This window comes from Coturnix japonica, chromosome 2, assembly GCF_054131305.1.
Source record: "Coturnix japonica strain WE chromosome 2, WE-NBRP24, whole genome shotgun sequence".
Taxonomy (NCBI): domain Eukaryota; kingdom Metazoa; phylum Chordata; class Aves; order Galliformes; family Phasianidae; genus Coturnix; species Coturnix japonica.
Genome location: NC_140664.1, coordinates 79,187,408 through 79,207,301, shown reverse-complemented (window position 1 = coordinate 79,207,301; position 19,894 = coordinate 79,187,408). Strand labels below are relative to the sequence as shown.

Sequence of the window (19,894 nt, the reverse complement as noted above, 5' to 3'; positions counted from 1 at the left end):
CCAACTGCATTTTACTGCTTTTAAAACCAAGGTAAAGGGGACAAGAGGAGGGAGAAAGGTGTGTGGGGATGTGTATATCAAGGTGCCTTCTTAGATACCATCTCAAGTATAATCTTGAGGATTCAGATGGCGCAATAAATTTTGATCATGATGAAAATAAGATGGTGTCAATGACACAACCAACCTTTCTATTTCTCTGATAGGCGTAGTGTCTGTAATAAGATAGTTTAGCATTAAGGCATATTCATAAGTGAAATAGGATGGAGAATTTTCATACTTCATACATATATCATCCTTATAAGTTCAAGTGCAAAGAATTTCCTACAAAAGAAAAACATTTCTTGTCAGTTTGCCATTTTTTCTTCTTTGATATTTGATTCTTTTTGATTTTTCTAACATATTTTCCTTATGTTTAGATTTCAATGAAGAAGAAATATTGGTATTCAAAACTTCTGCCTGCATAGTTTAGTTTGCATTCAGCCAAGATGACTTTGGTAATTTGTTGGAAGGAATTAGACAATAACATCAGTATTTTTTGACAGGTGCAAATAAAGACTAAGATGAAATCATCAGACTCGTTTTCAGTAGTAGAAAGTGAATGTAGATAACTGGAATTCAAGAGCAAATGGGTTGATCTTCTGATCAACATAATTCAGAGTGCATATGTTTGCTAGTGTACTTATACATGTGTCTTTTTAGATGTAAAATTTTCTGGAAGGTTGATAAGGAATGTTCTGATGAGCAATGCTGTGGATGTTTGTGATAGAAATTGGATCTGCTGCCAATATTTAGGTATTTAGAGCCTTGCACCAACACAGTGCTTATGTTTTCTTCTTCCAGAATGTAGCCACTTTCATCCTTAGATTAAAGGAAAGCAACAACATTTAATTTTGTACAGCTAATATTTTAGAAAACAACATCTTACTGCCATATTCTGGGCAATAAGTAGAAATTAACACAGTCTCACTAACTTCAAGGTTCCATTTTTGTAGGTTTTGTTTATTTATTTGTTTGTTTTGTTATTGTTGTTGTTGTTGTTGTTTAGGTTTGCAATCCTCACAAAACTTAAATGCACATCCAACTTTCTTTCTCCTTTATGACTATGTACTTTCAGTTAAGCTGGACTGCAATATAGATGTATTTCAACCTGGGTATATTAGTTCCTGTAGTTGAGTCTTGTTTTTCATCCAATCCAGGATGGAAAATTTGTTCTATAATTCTATATCGTAATGAAATCACTGATCAGAAGCATGCAAGCAAAAAAGAAATATTGCTTAGTTAAGTCAATTTCTGAGTGTCTCTTGATTTTTGTCATGTTTGACAGTTAGGTTATCAAAGATATTTACTTGTCAGGAAAGATTTGTTTCCTCATGAGCTATCTTATCTTATTCTATGAATTAGAAAAGAAGGAATAATACTAAATCATTTTCAGCTGTGATGTTGAAAAGAGCAGGATTAAGGACTGACCAGAAGATCAAGCAGAAGGAGAATCTGGGAAAAGAAGCAGAGTATTTGAAGAAAATATCGATACTACAGAAACAAAGAGCAGAGTTGATGCATCAGCTGTATTTGGAGTTGAATAAAAAAACAAATATGTGTTGTGCTTTTTAAGATTTATGAATAAATTTACTGAAATTAAGAGGAAGTTGCATAATACCCTGGTTAGTGTGAGTTATGTGATACAACAGTGCCTATCAATCAGTGAGCACAATTGACCGCAGCCATTTCAGAGACCCTGGCTTTTCAACTTCAGTCTCACAGTTTTATCTCTTGAGGTCTGTCATTATTAAACCTTGGTATCAGTCAAGTTGCTGTCTATTAAAACAATAGTACTTTAAAAACTTTGACGTAAATTCATAGAATAGTTTAGGTTGGAGGGGTCCTAGTTCTAACCACCATGTCATGGGCAGGGTTGCTAAACACTGAACATCTCCAGGGACAGGGCATCTGCCACTGAGCAGCATATTTCAGTGCCTCACTGCCTTCTGACTGAAGATCTTCTGCTTAACATCTAACTGGAATTTCCCTTCTTTTAACTTAAAACCAATCCCCCTTTTCACTATCTGACTGTACAAAAAGTCAGCCCCTCATCTGGTTGTAAGCTGTCTTCAAGTACTGGAAGGCCACAATGAGCCTTCCTTTCTTGAGCCTTCTCCAAGATAAACAAGTCCAACTTCCAGACCTATCTTCATAGGAGTGGTGCTCCAGCCCTTTGAACGTCATAATGGCCCTTCTCTGGACCTGCTCCAGCAGCTCCAAATACCTCCTGCACTGAGTGCCCCAGGCTTGGAAATGCTAAATGCTTTTTTCTATGGCATGCTCTGGTGTAAGTCTGTGTGCATGCACGTATGTCCACAGGGGATTTTAAAAGGGCAGTCTAGATATCCTTAATGTATGAGAGTCAGAAAAGCAGAAAGGGGGAATTAACAAAGCAGCATTATGAGGGAAAATCTCAGTATTACTAAATATTCATTGTTTTGAGGAAAAAGCTTGCATCAGATTTAAATGGACAATTAGTTACAAATTGATGGAAGAAGCTACTGACTCACATTTATGGGAATACGATTACATGAGTCAGACAGTGGCTATAGAAGAGGGGAAGATTTTCTTCTACGATTCCATTTCATAAGTCCTTTAGCATAGTTGCAGATTGAGGAATGACAGATTTGCTTATTTCCAACCCCACAGAATTTTTATTGATTTTTTTCATTATTTAGCTGTGGATAAGAGGTGAGTGAGGGTCACTATTACTGTAAACAGACAAACACAAGGGAGGGGGAGACAAAGTCTTAACTGTGACACAACTTGGACTGAAACAGTCCCAAATTTGTACCTACTTGTGTTGATGCTGCCCTGGATTTTTATATTTAAAACATAGTAAAAACATACCAACTAGAGCAAATGTTTAATAGTTTTGATACTACACACTTTTCTGTTCCTGTACTTGTAGCTCTAAGCTAAATGAAACTAATAGCAAATATTCAAATCAAAAGCCATGCCAAGAGCACAGATAAACACAAGGAGAACAAATCCATCTGGCTAACCACTTTTCTGTACTAACTGTTGCCAGACTCACATGTATTCCTGAGTTGTAAATTTTTATGGAGCTCACATTCTTCTAGTCCTTCTTGCTGGCTGTGCAGGATCTTATAACTGTAATCATGAGAAAATTAAATCTTCCTGACTTAACCTTGGGTTTCACAAAAATGCATCAAAACAAAGGGCAGTAAGTCTCTGTGGATATGGATAGATGTGTGATTTGATAACTGATACAAATAGCTTTATCATCCTACAGAATCTCTTACGACGCTAACATAATTTTCCTTTTGCTGATTGAAAAACCTCAGGTATAATGTATATTATGTTTTTGTTTTTTCATTAATTTTGAAACCATCCAGAAGAAGAGTGGCTGTTTTCTTCAGACTGCTAACAAAATTCTGATTAAAAGCTCCAGAAAATGTATGGAATTTCCAAATCATTTAACTCACACAAAATTTCTTGAAGTGGTTTTGCAAAAATTCTATGGCATAGAATAGGCCAAAAGTCAGTGTCTATAGAACAGGAATAGATTCCTTTAAAAAATCACCCTTTTTTTTTTTTTTTTTTTCTTGTTCAATAGAAAGGTAAAATAACCATAGAATCACACAGGATTGCAAGGGTTGGAAGCGACCTCAGGAGATCATTGAGACCAAAGAATTTAAAATTAAACTCCTGATTTTGATGAATTAATAATCTGCTAATCAACATATTCAATGTATTTATCTTGTCTAGTTTCTGTAGCATTTTCTGTAAGGTAAAAGGTAAGCATCTGGCAAGCCCTCACTTTACAAATATTAAATGTCAAGTTATCCAGTCTGTCTAAAGTATTACTTTTTGATTTGTTGTTGTTGTTGTTTTCTTTTTCTTTTTCCTTTCTGGACTGGGCTCAATCAAATTTAAGTCTTAATTTATTTATTTATTTATTTATCTTCCTGTTTAGTACTCCTTTTGGATTGCTGCTGCATGCTTAGATGACTCTGAAGCTATAGTTAGAAAATACCTAAATATAAAACAAATGCATGAGTGCATCTTGGGAAGGTGGTATTATGGATGGAGAGCTGTCATCACATCCTTCACAATTACATTATCATGTGCTCCTGTGGTGTACACCTGTGGCTTGTTGGCAAGGCATTTAATTCTAAGGACTATTGAACACTATGCATTTTCATAGTGAATCAGCTCAAACTTATTTAACACAGGTGTTTCTGTAATTGTGATACACTGGGAGATTCGCAGTGTTCAGTAGTCATCAAAATTGCACTCTCCACCTGTATGGTGAAGTAGTTTAGCACTATCTCACTGACACTGGCAATATGCTTTGTTATGTTGAATCTGTGCACATTTATGCTGAGCCATGGTTCAAGCATGTTACAGTAAAGTTACTCATTTTTGTTACATTACACTAATATTCCTAGCTATTTGTGTTCTTCTATGCCAATACCTGAGTTACTTGATGAACCTTCCCATTTTCTTTCAGAAGGACATTACCAATTCTCCTGGTTGTGTAGTTCCTGGTCAAATAAATTTTACCACATTCGAGAAACACTGTATCATAAGGTGTTGAGATTAGTAAAATTCCCTATAAGAAAACATTTTGACAGTGATATAATTATGATATGCATTATAACAGTATCAGTGGTACTATGTGTTGGTATTTTTTTTTATTTTTATTTTTTTCTGTACAAGTGTTAGGCTCCGTTCATTTCTGCCATTAAATGATTACATTTGAAATGCCAAGAGCAATTCAACCACAGCTTCTGCCTTGCACAGGGGAAGAAAAGTGCTCCTCCTGAGATTCACAAGGCACTCACTGTGGAGAGGCCAGTGAAGCAGGAAGGGGGGACCTTTGAGAAGCAGGTTCTTGAGGCACCCTTGTCAGAACTGGTAGCTCAAGCCTCACTCCCAGAGACAATTAGTTCATAGGAATCTATTCTCTCTGATAGTATTTGCTTTGAAGTAGATGTTGTTGCTTATCATTTCCACTCCCCTTCAGTGGCTGGAATCATGTTTTATCAATTTTTTCAGTACCTGAATGGATTTTGAGAGAAACAGTAAAACTGACATCTGATAAACTGCATGTCAAATATGGATGTGCTTTAGAAAAAGGTGTTTGCCTGAATTTTTATTTAGATTTTTTTTTTCATTAATTTTATTGTCATAAAACTGAAGCATCCCCAAAACTTTCACAAGTGGTTGAAATATTAGAGATTTGTGAAAATTCTCTTTAACTTAGCAGTAGACCACAAGAAGAGTCAGGTAATGTTAAGAGTTTGTGCTAAGTTGTTTTGTTGATGTTTCACACCTGTTCCACCATTGTGTAACTTCACTGGTTTCCCTGTAGCTATCAGAGTAGCTAAATTAAATTAGCTTAAATTAAAATGAAAGGATTTTTTTTAATGTAAAAAACAAAACAACAACAACAAAAACAGATCTTCAAAAGCTAAAATTTCAAAGTAAGCCAGAGAATCTGGTCCAGTGTGAGAACTGATATTTCAAGCACTATCATTGCAAATGTGGCAGAAGGCCAGCATGGATAAGCAAGGAATTCCTGATTGAGTGCAGAAAGTTAAGGTAAGAACGCAGAAGTTGTAATGCAGGTATAGGTTAGCCAGGAGGAGTACAGGACCATGGTGCAAATGTTCAGGGATGGAATTAGGAAAGCCAAAGCTCAGCTGGAGTTGGAAGCAATGAGTGATGTGAAGGACAGCCATAAGACCTTCTATATATACTGGCACCAAAGAAAGGCAAAGGAAATTTGGGTCCAGTGCTCAGTGGAGCTGGAGAACTAGTGGCAAATGACATGGAGAGAGTCATAATACTCAGTTTCAATTTACCTTTACAAGTGTACCCTTGTAATTGGCAAGGGTACACTTAAGATACCATAGAGGAATCATTCAAGGATTCTGAAAGAGCCAGCTACAGTCCTTGTGAGTTTGTTGATCATTGTAAAAAAGGAATGATGCTAGTGTCTTGAAGATGAGGAAGAACAAGAATCCAGGGTCTATAGGGTGTTTGGCCTCATTTTATGTCCTGGGAAGTCTTCATAAACAAACTAAATAAATTTGATTAGTACAGTTTCTGTATGTTTCTGGATTATGGTGACCTGAAGAAAGGCTCAAGGGAGGGATGCTATTCAAAAGGCTTCAAAGACTAGAGAAAACTGATGACAAGAACTACATGAAGTTCAACTTTGGTGAATAAAGCCTTCTGAGATGAAATAAAACTATACAGCACTTCAGTTCTGGTGCCAGATTGCAAGAAAACAACTCTGCAGAATGTAGGACTGGAGGTCTAGATGGACAACGAGCTGAATAGGAGTGAGTAATGCACCTCTACAGCAATGAAGACCATCCACATACTTGGATGAATTAGCAAAAGGACAACCAGCAGTTCGAATGAAGAGAAACTTTTCCCGAACTCAAATTTTGTAAGATCACGTACGAAGTTTTTTGTCCACACTTGAAATCTCCAGTATAACAGCACTGAACTGACCTGATACTGTGACAATATACTCAAGAGGAAGTCAGGCTTTTCATGGAGGTGCAAAGGGGAAGAAGGAGATGCGATAGTTGCAAGCTTAAGATGCAAAGAAAATTTTTCATTTTACCAGCTATCAAACAGGTGGAGCAGGAGCCTGGAGAGGCTATGGGTTCTCTGCTCTTGGCAATACCTAAACCCAGGTGGACGCCATGAAGAGAACCTAACCAGAGTGGAGAGTGCCTTGAGTAGGAAATTGTACTGGACAGTCTCTGAAGACCCTTCCTATCTGTATTTTTTTCTATGATTCAGTAGTAATGCTGAAGAAAGACTTACAGAAGATAATGGTAAGGGAAGATATGCTCAGAGTGTCAGATACTAAATTGCTCTGTTGTAAAATTTAAGTACAATATATTTTACTGTTAGTAGAAAATATACATCATTGTCTTGATCAGAAAACCCTTTAACTCCTAGGTCTTATGAAATATTTATAGCATCAAGGTCTGCCAGGATCTTTAATACCAGAAGCTAGTTTCTATGTAGAATACATTTTAAAAATACCTTGTTTACTATATTTCATAATGAAGTGTTACTAAATACACTAAAAACTCAATGTTAATAGAGTTAAGTTTAGAGAAGAGAGAAATTAGATCTATCTAGTTTTAAACAATATTTCAGTAAAAATATTTACAAGCAGCTGCCATAGCAAAGAAATTAGCATGATAAATGAAGTCTTATACACAGAGCCATAACGAAAAATGTTAAACAAACAGACCAACTAAATTCAAAATAATCCCAAACACTTTCCTATTCCTTTTAGAGCAGGATGAGGAAAGGCTAGTGAAGTTTTCATGGGGATAAGAATTATTACAGAGCATTTCTTCAAATTCTTAAATATGTACATATCCAGAAGTTTAGTTCTCTAAGATCAGAATCAAATTCAGTGTAATACAGCTGAAGGCTGAGGCATCAAAAACAAGTACATTTTTAGAGCACATCATCCAGTTGACTATATTCTAATTTGCTCAACCTAGTTAAAAAAAGCAACCAACCAAACAAACAAAAATCAGTCCTGACTCCTGAGCCTCCTCTAGTGTCCTAAAAACAAGAACAAGACATGCATACTCAAATCTAAGAATGAAAATGTATGGAATCTTCAATAAAATGTACATCTTGACAAAGAGGTCTTTTCAAATCTACACTTTTTTCATCATCTTAATTTTCAGGGTACTTAATGAAAAGTGCTAGTTAAATTCACATCTGTATGTGTTTTGCTATGTTTCTGACTGTTATAAAGATATAATAGCTCACTGCAGTTTCATGAATGTTAACAACAATATTTGAAACAGCAAAAGGCAAATAAGGAGAGTCTCTCCCTCATTTTTCTAGCTCTTTGCAATTAGCTAGTTACATTTATCTTGTATACAGTAATGCCTCAAATTTGAAGAAACCAATTATTAAGGTAATTTATATTTTTACCTGGGTCTATTTGCTAAACTGATACTATAGAATTTTAGTGATCCTGTATATTTTTAGATAATTATTTAAATGACTAATCTGCTCTTTTTGTCAGAGACCTCAGAATTGTAAAATACAATTTATATCAGGCTACATTAGAAACCTCATTAGTGTTATGAATTTTTATTTTCCAGTAGGTTTTGTGTGCAGCAACAGCAGTACTGAATCAATACTTGATTATATTAATTTGTATTTTTGCTTCCAATTTTAATTCTATTACAGTTACTTAAAAAACAAAACAAAACAAACAACAACAACAAAACAACAAAACCAACAAACAAAAACATAAAGAATCTATGACATCAGTAGAAAAGTTCTCCAATATTCTTAGGTCAGAATTTTTAAATATTTAGTTAGTTAGTTAGTTAAAGTAAGTCTTATTTATATACATATGGATTTATATATACTATATACATAAAGAATTATCATGAGAATTATATACATTTCTCACTTTTCATCTTAGTAGCAAAAGTCAGAAAAAAAGGACTGTTGAAGAATAAGACAGGTTTATAAGACAACTATAAACTCTACGGACCCTATATAGTTCTAATGGCTTTATTTGAATGAGGACTTTTTAAAAAAAATCTATGTAAGTCAATAAAAATAGTTATTGTCTTTTTAATCTTAATTTTGCATGTTTCAGCATAACAGCTCAGTTGGGACCCCTACATGATTTATTTAAGGAAGATATTTTGTTTACCTAGGCCCTGAAGAATGAAATACAATTCTGCCTTAATTTGACCTTAGTAGAAAATACACTCCCTCCCTCTCCCCACTGAAGTTTCCACATCCAACTGAGGAACAGCAAATTTACACAGTTATTCTCCATTGCTGTATTAAGGAAGGGAGGACTGGGGGGGAACAGGATTTATACTACTGTAGTCTTTTCAGCCCAGCCAAAGCAGGAGTAGCATCAGGCAACTTGTATAACTGAGCAATTACAGATGTATATGTCTAGTGGTAAAACTAAGATTTATCAAAGTAAGATATGCAGATATTAATTAGACTAAATATTTTATTTTAATCTGCCTTCAAACAAAAAATAATTCCTGTCTGAGTCTGAGTCTTTTTTTCCAGGGAAAGGGAAGGGGGAAGAAACATACATAATGACCTCCTGCTTTGATATGAAAAGGCATCTGAACTGAAAATAGTTCATGTTTAATGAAATGTGTAGTCAAGGTCAGAGTAATACTGTCTTTTTAGTCTTAACTATGATGAATTTACTCCTTCTTTCCAACCCCACCCAAAAGTCAGAAAAGGTCTTTACATTACCTTGAAGCAGCAATGATAGTGTTATGTTTAAAATACCAAACTCAAATGTTCTCTGATGTGTCTGAATTTCAGGCCAGGTGGCCAGAAGATAATATGACAACTTTGGGAAAGAATTTCCTGCTCCTTCATGCTTTCTGAGATGATTCATTCACTCCTCCATAAAAGCTGACAGGCAAAACAGGAACAATTCTGAAGAAAAAAAAAAAAAAAAATCTAGAAGAAAAAGTAGAAAAGACATTTTTCAGGCAAACAGGGTCATGTCAGTGAGAAGGGTCAGGTTCCCAAGCCTAAACCTTGATACACTTGCAGAGGGGTGAATTTTAAACTGTGAGAGGGATTCTGCAACCCTCTGCAGAGCCATGATATCTGGCATCTGCCCCAGAGAGGAGTGGGAGACTAAGAAGTGCCAAGCAGTTTCAAAATCATAGTCTGGCTAATTTACAAATTTTAAACTGGTGACTCTCCTTGAATATCTTGTCCTTTTGCGAATCTGCCGTAATTTTTAAGTATACTTTGTAAATATTTATGCATTTTGTAAAACTTTCCACCGCAGGCAGAAAATAGAGAATTGGGTTTAAGGTATTAAGTTAACAATTTCCATCAGAACAAATTCATTAGAATTTATGTAAGGCAAGGAAATTACACTGCTCTGCAATTCTGCGCAGTGAATTCGGAGACAAGATTGATGTTTAGTATAACTATGGTTATTGATCAAAATCAGGTTTTCACATTTGTGCTTCCCTTTTGGTTCCAAAATGGATTGCAACAAAATTTACCCTATTTTCTTTCAAGGATAATGCTTATTGTTTCTTGCATTGTTGTCCTATCATGTCATTCACTCCATGGGGTATTTTTTGTTGTTTTTGCTGTAGCTGTAAATATTTAACACTGGAATGTGAAGTAGCAAGAATGAATAACAAACTATTTCCAGCACTCAATTTAAGAAACTTTGGTGATATAATAATAAAATTCATTCTGAGAATGCTTGAATTTGGATCCCAAATGATCCATTGGTCATGTGAATCTAGAGAAATGGATCCAAGAAAATCATTCTGACTTGTCTGTTTTTCCCCTATTATAAAACAAAAAGGACACCAGAGAGGCAACCTGGGGTACAGAGTATGCAAATCTGTTAGTGTACCTGAGAACCATCTGAAAGTGAAAGAAAATACTGATGGTGTGAATAATATGAAAAACACTGTTTGTGTTATTATATCTCCTTAGAAGGTAGCAATAAATTCTAGAACTACTGTGAACCCTCCTCATATCTACAAGCTCCTCACTCACCCCATTGCTCCTGTTTTTCATCAGTGGAATACAGAACAAAGACATTCCCTCTTTTTCCACAGCAGTTTCTTTGTTCTCTTATAGTGGACAAAAATCATCAAAGACAATTTTATTTTTTTTTTTAATTTTCAGAGTCTGCTTCTTTGTTATGATTTTTCCATCTCTTACTTATTTTCCATTTATTGCTTGCTGGAAAATGGTTCATTTGGTGAGGTTGTTTTCACAGCATTTCTGTGTTTTTTAGGAGAGCAAAATTAGTGACAGTTTAAAACAGAGCAGAAAGTCCTCTCTTTATTTCTGTATTATTATTGCTGTAATTGTTATTGTAAAAGACAGGAAGAGCAAAAACATGAATTCTGTTTGTCGTAGTTACATTCTCACAGTAGTCTGCATGTGTGGTTCTTTTCTGCAACAAAAGAACTCAGGAATGAAGCACATGGGAAACTGGATTGAAAGGAAGGGGGTAAGGAATACGCTGCTCCAGGCAAAATATTTTCCTGTATCATTAAAAGTATACAGGAAAATATTGTAGTAACAGTTACAGATCATTTTAGCATTAAGTTCATCTAGAGCTTCCACATACAAAGATTTGTTGGGAAAGAATATTACAGCTACAGATAATGATGTTGCTCATTTCATCTGATGTAATGGGCTGAGACAGGAGAGAGTATGCCAGACTTTTGCATTTGACAAAGTAAGGAACTTCCATTATCTAACTTGAACTACCTTTTCTGTAGTTGTGAAATCTTACCACAGGCAGAGATATGTGCTATTTGCACTCTCTTAAAGTGCTATCAAAATGTTGTTCTTTTCACTGTGGAGAGGATAGATTATTAAATAATTAGTTTTTTACCAATCTTTTTGTATGTGAACTGAAAACAAGAAGTTGTCCCCATTTTGTCTGCTTACAGGAAAGGTCAGCTAAAGTTTGCTTCTGTTTTTTGAACTGTGCTTGGCATTCTCTTCTTACCATCTCTCTGCTCTATAAATCACTGCACACTGAAAGGTCAGGAGTGGAAAGAAGGTAAGATACCAGGCTAAATAAGGAGCAAAAGATGCCTCTCCTCCTGGAAATTGTCAGAGCAGAGAGGGAAATTCTAGAATCCTTTAGGGGTTGGAAAGAAGACCTGAGATATTTGAAATGTTTGGATTGTAGGCTGTACAATTCAACTGGTTGGATTCAGCTCACATCCTTGTATAAATAAAGGAATTAGCTTGGTATAAATCTGTCCGAAGCCACCAAAGAGTTACAACTGACTTTTTTTTTTTCTTTTAAACTGTGCTTATTCCTACTTAGAACATGTGGGTTTTTTCTCCCTGATCTTTTTATTTATTTGACATAACTTGAAAAGAACTAAAATGAATTGAAATCAAGATGGATATTTTTGCCATTTTCTTAATAATTTTCGTCTTCACTAGAATTTACATTAAGCATTTTTAGACTTTGTTTCTTCAGAAATATGGAGCCAAATCTAACCTTTATGTTTTCTAACCCATAGAGCAAAAGACTGCTTTACAAAAAGAGTGGCAGACTTTGACATGGTATTGATTAATAATGTCTCTTTAAGTGGCATTTTCAGTCTTCTTTGCATGTAAAAGGTTTGGTAAGCAAGTGTAAGTAAATAAAAGAGATTAAGATGAGGGAAGGAGTGGGATGGAATAGAGGAAGTTTCTTCCTTTAAAAACTGGAAGACTTCATTAGAAGTGGAGGCAAACATTTTTTTGTACTCCTGACATCTTTTGATTAGATATTTCAAATTCATAAAAAAGTTTGCTAAATAGTGTTAGTGGTGAGTTTGATATCAAATTGAACATGAATTCATGAAGCAGAGACCCTGAAAAATTTTGTCTATACAAACTGGACAACTTCATACATGTCTTTGCAATGTTTGGAAGCATCTGGCTGATACAGTCAACTTCTACCTCACAAACATGTCTGTAGCTGCATAAATAATACCAAAGTAGTCAAATAAGAGCAACTATAAATAAATTATTATGTTTAATCCATGTTTTTATGAAACTCACTGCACTATCTTACATTTCTGAGTTAGATGTCACCATGGCCTTTTCACAATGACTTTTATGAGCAAACTCATATCCAGCTAATTCCACAGCAATTAGATTAGAAGACTGGAAATTCGTAAAGTAAAATCCAGGGACTAGCAAACCTAGATCACTACACTGGTAAAGTGACCTTAGCATCACTCAAAGAATTTATATGGTGGAGAAAGGAAACAATTTTAAATGTGACTGTGTCTAATGGTAAGCTTAAGTGTAATGAATGGCATGTGTTTACCTCACTGAGACAAGTGCTCTCTGTTACTCTTGAGGAAAACATATGAAACACTGAGCAGTCTGGTCCTGTGATTACATTTTTGTTTGCAAATATACTGGAAAATGGATTTTCCATTAACACAATTAATTATTATGATAATTTTATTATTCATTGAAACTTTACATGAACAAAATAACTACTGGTATTCTAGAATATACGTAACCTGTAAGAGTCCAAATTTGTAACCTTTGATGTTGATGTTGAACAAATCTGTGAGCTAGTAAGATAGAACATCTAAAATAAGAAAAGCAAATGCTTCAGCTGATAAATTTAAAGATCTTCTCAGAACTAGATCTGTAGAGGTGTTAGCACAGAGCGAGTATGATTGTATACATTCTTACAGAGCCCATGTGTGCAAATGAAGTACTTTGACTGTACACATGTACAGGTTGTTAAGATATATGGACATACTCAATGTAAATTTAGAATTTACACTGATAATCACAGATTGTCCTGACAGATTAAACTAGGTTTGGAATTTATCTTCATAACCTTTCTCTTTAGAAGAACTTCCTTGAAGAAGACCAAGGAAATGTAAACAAACAAAGCAGAGCAAAGCAAAACAAACAAAACTAACAAAAAAGCTTAGTTTTATTAGAAAATAAAACAGAATTCTTACACCATGGAAAATTAAAATGAGTAGTTGAAGTGAAGCAGAAAACTTGTAGAAGATCTTCCAGACAGTTCCCTCTGCTCTGCCCTTGCAAGGCAGGTTGTTACTTTCAGACTTAATACCTGAGAACTTGCAGATTGCAGAAAGCCTTCCCAGTGCACTCTGCCCCCAGAAAAGACCTCAGAGATGCAGCTGTACTCTCCTTGCCAAGCTCCTTGTCTTTCCATGGCAAGTAGTCTGTTACATCATAGATGAGATGATAATTATTCCAATTATCATAATTATTTGACACTCCTCAAATCTGGAAGGCATCTCCCTCAGCAGAATGAGCTAATACTTCTTTTAGGTGTCTTTTTTCTTTCTTTAGAAACAAGAAATTTGCACAGGCATGGAAGCAGTAACAGGGGTGGGGTGGCTGTTCATTTGTTTTTGTTTGTTTTTGTTTGTTTTTGTTTCTCTAGCAAGAAATAATTTAACTGCTGAGGTCTACTGCAGAATATAAAGCAATGCAAGAACTCTGGAGAAGCATAGGTGCCAGTGCTACGCTGGAAGTAAAACATTATCAGATACTAGGCTAAATAATAAAAGCTATATCAAACAGTGTGCTTTTAACAAAGTAAGACAAATTGTGGCCGATATATTTTGACTAGAAACATTAAAAAAGCTAAACATGAGCACTGAAAGGAAGATTTTCAGCTTTATGTGTGTCGTGCCCCCCCCCCCCCGCCCCCCCCCCCTTCCCTCCCCCCTTTTTTAACTCCTATAGCTGTGAAATATGAAGAAAAACAAAAACAAAAAACAGGTAAAACTAATCCTTTGAGTCAGCACACTGTATCTGCTTATTTTGGGGAAAAGAGGATGGAACAATTAGGCATCTCAGTTTAATCTTCTAAGCTGAGATCTTCTATGCAAAGCTCTTTTCTGAAATGAATTTTCAAGGCTGACTATTTAAAGATTAGCAGTATTTTAAAATGACAAAGCTGGCATGGCGTCCACATGTACCAGCACAGCGTACAGTGAGTACATGGATAGTGATACAAATAAAGGAAGTAAAAACTGAGAACTTTCAAAGGCCTTTTAAACCAAAACAGAGGAAACTATATCTATAACTATATAATCATGGCATAGCCCAGAATAGTCTGACAGTCTCAGTTTTGTAATGAATAGGACTGATCCAGTGAACTGAGGACCACCCCACTTGTTTCCTTGGTCACTCACATCTCTTACCTCAAATTAAGATCTAGTGTAGGAAAAAATATACTCTTTTCCCTCTGATTTCCTTATGTGTTTTGGGTAGTATTGGCAAAGCATTACACAATGACAGTCCTTTCTGTTCTTTATGGTGCCAGTAGAACATGCATGTTAGCATACACATACTCATACAGTCCAGATTTCATCTTTGTGACTGCACCATGTCAGGGATTCTCTGAGATCAGCTTTATAAAAAAACAGATCATTAAGGAATAATAGTGGTGTTTCTACTACAGACAAGTAGAATTCTCCTGTGTGTTTTAAAGGGAATTTTAACTCAGATCACCCTCAAAAATGATCTGAAAATCGTTGACAATTATTGCATGTTCTTTTCATGTAATGGAGTTACAGTTAAATAAATGTAAAGCTACATTTGTTTTTATGATTCATTTTATCTACTTATCTTTAAATATTCTTCTTAAGATATCTTTCCTTAAAATCAAGAAGCTAAAAGAAGGACTGTTTATTCCTGCTGCTTCTGTTTGATCTTCAACTTTAATTCCCTCTAGCAGGAAAAAAAAAAAAAAAAAAAAAAAAAGTATAATGTTCCCATGGGGTACTAAAGCTTGAATAAAGCTTGAAAGGAACAAGAATCATGTTAGTGATAAAATAAATAAATAAATAAATAAATAAATTTAAAAGGACTATATTTCAGGTTGTGGGAGTGCAAGGAAAATAATTTCTTATATTAACTGTATATCATCTCTCGTGAATGACAGCTCAGGAGACTGCATATGTTCCTCTTCTGCTTCGTACGGATTATCAAGGAGTTACAAATGAAGGCAGTTTTGATAGCTAACCTAATAAAATTCCAAAGAGTAGGGGTGGGCGAAACAAGCTGACATTTTGAGATTTTAGGGGGAGGTTTATGGGTGGAAGAAGGAGGAATGTCAGATTTGCTGCAGACAGAAACTTAATTTCTTTAGTTTGGACAAATTCCAAGCAGAGCTAAGGCATTTTTACAATCCTATTTCTTACACAAAGCAAACAATTTTCTTCTGTTTACTTAAGCATGCTGAGACAAGAAAAAAATCCAGAAGCTTACAAGATCACAGCTGTGTCTTCTTCAGATACTGGTTCAAACCTCTGATGAAGGGTAGGTTTGCTTGCTTTCTGTGGTTTGTAGGTTAAAATGAATCAGGTTGCAAGCAGGGCATAATTTCTATAGGGATGGATCCTCTTGGTTAATTTGTAAGATAAAAGAAAATGCACAGTTTATTTAGATTATATGTTTTCATTTTCCAAATACTTCCTAATTTGTCTAAAGCAGAGCTTGAGTTCAGAGACCTTTAAACCAGGTGATACAGCCCTTTAGAATCATAAGTAATTAAGAGTTGGTTTGAAGTAGGTTAAATTCTCTCTTCATTTGTCATTTCCACATTTTAACAGCTTGATGCTCTGCTTGCTTTCATTATTTGTCATCACCTAAGTGTGAAGCTCTGATGTAGATGGTCACTACTTCCACTGTCCTCATTAAGATTAGTTGACCAATTAAAGGCTGCTTACATGAATTGAGGTTGTTAGACCTGCTCTTGTCATTCACCTTCTTTTTGCCTCTTTCTTCACCTTTTGTGTCACTCTATAGGCAATTTTCTCCTAGTCAGAATGGAAATTAGCAGATATTTGCAGTGCTGTTCACTTACAGAGAAAAGGCTATTTGATTTGGATCAGGATGGAGTGAGACTGGTCTAGAATTAACCAGAATATAGTAATAGCTCTGAGAATATTAGGTATAGAGAGTCTAACCTGTTGAAAATGACACATTCGTGAAGCTGCAGAAAAGCTTATGTATTTTCAGGTGGATAAATGACTACTTGAAATATAGATATAACTGTACACATCCAACAAACATTACTGTCAAGTAGACTGAGGACTCAGCAGAAAAATCTAGTTTTTCATAGATCTCTGGAAAAGCATTGATGTCGAGTTTTGCATATGCTATACTTCCCTTCTCTCTTCAGTTGTCATAAGATATTCTCCTCAGTTGAGTTGCTGTGGATGTTTTGCATCTCAGAGCTTGAAGTTCTTGCATATGTTTAGTGTAGGAAGACTGGAACTGACAGATGAGATAATGTTAGTAATGTAAGAGTTCTGAAGTACTGTCATTTTATATTGATCTGTATAACATGTGCACCTGTCATCTTTACATTTTAAGAAAAACTAGTATCAAAGATACAGACCTATGAATACACAGACTTGCATAGAGCTTGGTATATTTTTGCATATTAGCATGCTTGTAAAACAAAATCTCATAAATAAGAATTTGTGTGACAAAATTTTTATTTAGTTCTTTGTACCAGCCTCCAACAATTATTTTTTCTAGGGTGAAATGGTAAATCTGATCCAGCCATCTGCAGACTTAGGTACTTTTGGAGAATACTGATACAGAAGTTCAGCAGCCATTCTTCTTCATACTACAGGAAAAGAAAAAGGTTAACTGAAGACTAGATTCAGCAGTCTCCTCGGGTAGTGTGACACTGATGTCCTCAGAATAGCTAAAACCCTTCTTTGTAGACCAAGTATATGAAGGACATAACATGGGGCTCACTTTTAGAGTAGCTTTTGTACCTAAAAATGCTGGGTAAACTGGATTGATATGAAAAGAAAGGCTTTCCATGCACTTCTAATATGATTATCTCTTCAGATCAGGTTATAATGCAAATATTATCAAAGGCTCACAGCTCATCTGTAGTATTGACATTCCCAACACTGACATTCTCAGGTCAATATACTAAAATTATATTATACTAAAATTACAATATACTTCCTCTGATTTAAGACTGAAATTACCATCCGTTTTATACATACAGCCTCAAAAAAAAAAAAAAAAGGAGGGGGGGGGGAGGGGGGGGAGGAGGGGTGGAATACAAATTAGTCACAGAATCCTTCCAGAAAAGTAGTACTTAAAGCAAGTCCTTGGATAACTGGCATCCTGACATCCCTGCCAAGAACCTCCCTATATTCAATTCTTTTCCTACTAGCACTGCTTAGTAAATATCATCTTGTTTCCTCTTTGTTTATCTGTTGGTATTTTTTCAGATTTTCCACCCTTTTATGGTAATTTTGGCCTTAGACATTGACCATACTAAGCTTTTCTGTTACCATCTTTTGACATCTTTCATCCTGATATTCCTCTTTTGCTGTTTATAATATCTTGTACTTTCTCACATTCTTACTTACTTCAGCTTCAAGCTGGGCTGGGCCAATCACTTTCCCATTTTCATGTTTTGCACTGTTCAGCAGTTTTTCACACTGCTATCATAAAAGTTTGTTTTGGAACTGAAGGTGGCCATCTTCCAACTTTCATAGCTTGTTTAAGAAAAAGTTCCAGTATAGTCTTGCATGGCCAAATTTATGAGATATGAGATGGACTGAAAATTGACTGTTTCAGTGGGATCAAGTTATGATCAGCAATGGGAAATTTAACAGGCAACTTGTTATTTAGTAGTGCTCCCTCCAGTAGGTACTGAAGCCATATCTCTTTAACGCTTGTTTGTTTGTTTTTTTCTTAGTGACTGCATGATGGGATACAGTGAACTCTGCAAGTTTCCAGACATTATCAAATTGGCTAATGACTGAAGTGCTGGGCTGATAGGAGAGATGTAGATAAGCTGAATAAATGGGCTGACAGCAAAGTCATGAATTTCAAAGGAAAATTCCAGCAGAAAAGAAACAACAGCAGAAACAACAACAGCATCATCATCAACAACAAAAAACCCTACAAAAAGAAAGCAAACCAAAATAACAAAAACCATCAGAGGCTGGGACTTAGTGACTGAAAATCAGCTTTCTAGAAAGTGATCTATGGGTCCATAACTTGTCTGCGAGGCAGCAGTGTTCCAGGGCAGGCAAAAAGCTTTGCCAGCAAGTCAAGGGAGGTGATCTTTCCCCTCTGCAAGAGAGAGGATCTTGCCTACATCTTCTTCAGATGGGCACATCTCATACACTGTGATCAGTTCTATGCACACCGGTATATAAGAGACATAAATATAAGAGAAGATAAATAGCCACAAAGATTCCCAGGGGACAAGCTGAAGCACATTACTGTGAAGATGCTGAAAGATCTGAGTTTATCCAGACTGAAGTAAAGAAGTCTGAGAAATATCTTACTGGTATCTACTACAACATAACGTAGAGGAGACTAAGCCAGAGTTTTCCTGGAGGTGTACAATAGAAGGATGAAAGGCAATGGACCCAAGTTACAAAATAGAAATTCTGATTAAGTACAAAAAGATGTTTCTCATCACGAGAGTGCAATACTCATGATGAGAGACACTGTAAGAGGTATCAAGAGATGCACTGAGGAGTTTTACTGTCTCCCCTGCTTAGTGATAGTCAGACTTCACAGGGCATGTCCTTGAGCAATTACCCTGACCAGGGCCGATCCGTTCAGAGGGGACTGAACCAGACAGTCTCAAGTAGTCTTTTCCAACTTTTCTTTTTCTGTAAGGTAAGGTTTGCTAAGGGCTGCAGACAAACTTATGCTTCTTAGTAATTGTTATTTTACTCGTGAGCTAAAATAACCTGTTTGGTTTTTTGTTTTTTTTTTGTTTTGTTTTGTTTGTTTGTCTGGGGGGTTGGGGGCAGGGAGAGGAATACATTATTGTGTTGATTAATTTAAAACACAGAAACCTTATTTTGATTATCCTAGTGGTATGCAATTTCTATCAAAATGTTGATAATAACATGGTGCATAAATGTAAACAACCATGATGTCTTGCTCTGTTGCAACAGGGTTTATTATATCTGAATCATCATGTATTAAAAAAGCTTGCAAATATTTATGCGCTTGTTTAATCAGTACTCTTCTAGTTTACCATTTAATAATAACCTTCCAAAGATAGGGTCCTTTTTTTTTTCTGACTGAAGGTAATAATGTCTTAATTGCTGAGTATTTTCAGCAGGACGGTACTTAATCAGAATTATGGCAACCCACATATTGGCTTATGTTGTTTATTACAACTGCTCACCAGATGTCTGATTTCATTTTAGACACTTCATACACATTTCTATTCATGTCATGATCTTACCTCGATGACCTCAGCAATTCTGAGTAACATTGCAACCAACAAAAATGTGCATAAGTCACTCAAAATATCTGT

The 19,894-nt window shown here is 35.5% G+C and overlaps 1 long non-coding RNA gene across 2 annotated transcripts in view; it reads left to right on the top strand.

The window, feature by feature from the left end:
- LOC107309561 (uncharacterized) overlaps positions 1–19,574 on the top strand; it is a 73,005-nt gene extending 53,431 nt beyond the window's left edge. The window contains exons 4-6 of one of the 2 annotated variants that reach the window (XR_014942801.1): positions 15,804–15,888; positions 17,116–17,258; positions 18,305–19,574. This is a non-coding gene — a long non-coding RNA (uncharacterized LOC107309561). The remainder of the gene's footprint in view (positions 1–15,803; positions 15,889–17,115; positions 17,259–18,304) is intronic. The other variant, XR_014942800.1, reaches the window with a different exon arrangement.
- The last annotated feature ends 320 nt before the right edge of the window (positions 19,575–19,894 follow it).